The sequence below is a fragment of the Grammomys surdaster genome, unplaced genomic scaffold (assembly GCF_004785775.1).
Source record: "Grammomys surdaster isolate TR1022 unplaced genomic scaffold, NIH_TR_1.0 149, whole genome shotgun sequence".
NCBI classification, from domain to species: Eukaryota; Metazoa; Chordata; class Mammalia; order Rodentia; family Muridae; genus Grammomys; species Grammomys surdaster.
Window position 1 is genome coordinate 8,873,592 of NW_021604607.1, and position 500 is coordinate 8,874,091.

The 500-nt window shown below is 38.2% G+C and overlaps 1 protein-coding gene across 1 annotated transcript in view; it reads right to left on the reverse strand.

Moving 5' to 3' along the window:
• The window catches only part of Slc3a1 (solute carrier family 3 member 1), a 32,275-nt gene that overhangs the window by 1,804 nt on the left and 29,971 nt on the right, over positions 1-500 (reverse strand). The gene's annotated exons all lie outside the window — the stretch shown is intronic.

Below are 500 nucleotides of genomic sequence, written 5' to 3' on the forward strand. Positions count from 1 at the left end.
CTTCTGTAGTTTTATTTTTCTCTAGGAATGCATACATATAGTATAAACTTCAGTTGCAAGAAGCATATATTCAAGGCAATCATGAAATGATTTAGGTATCATGAAATGGTAACCCTGTGTCACTGAAAGAATCTATAGGTGTGTTTACATATGGTGCCATGGACCATCCTGTGCTGTATTTATTATATATGTTAAAAGTGTTCTCCATGGTGGCATATGCCTTTAATCCCAGCACTTGGGAGACAGAGGCACACAAATCTCTTGAGTTCAAAACCAGCCAGGTTTACAGAGTGAGTTCCAGGACAGCCAGAGCTACACAGAGAAACCCTGTCTTGAGAAACTAAAAAAAAATTTAAAAAAATAAAAATTAAAGAAAAAAGGTGCTCTCTTACCCATGCAGTCATTCTCTGCCTTGAGAGCTACATCTTAGTCCCATGATCTAATGATCTAGCTTTCTGTTGGACAGACACAGAGTCCTTGAGAGCTACATCTTAGTCCCA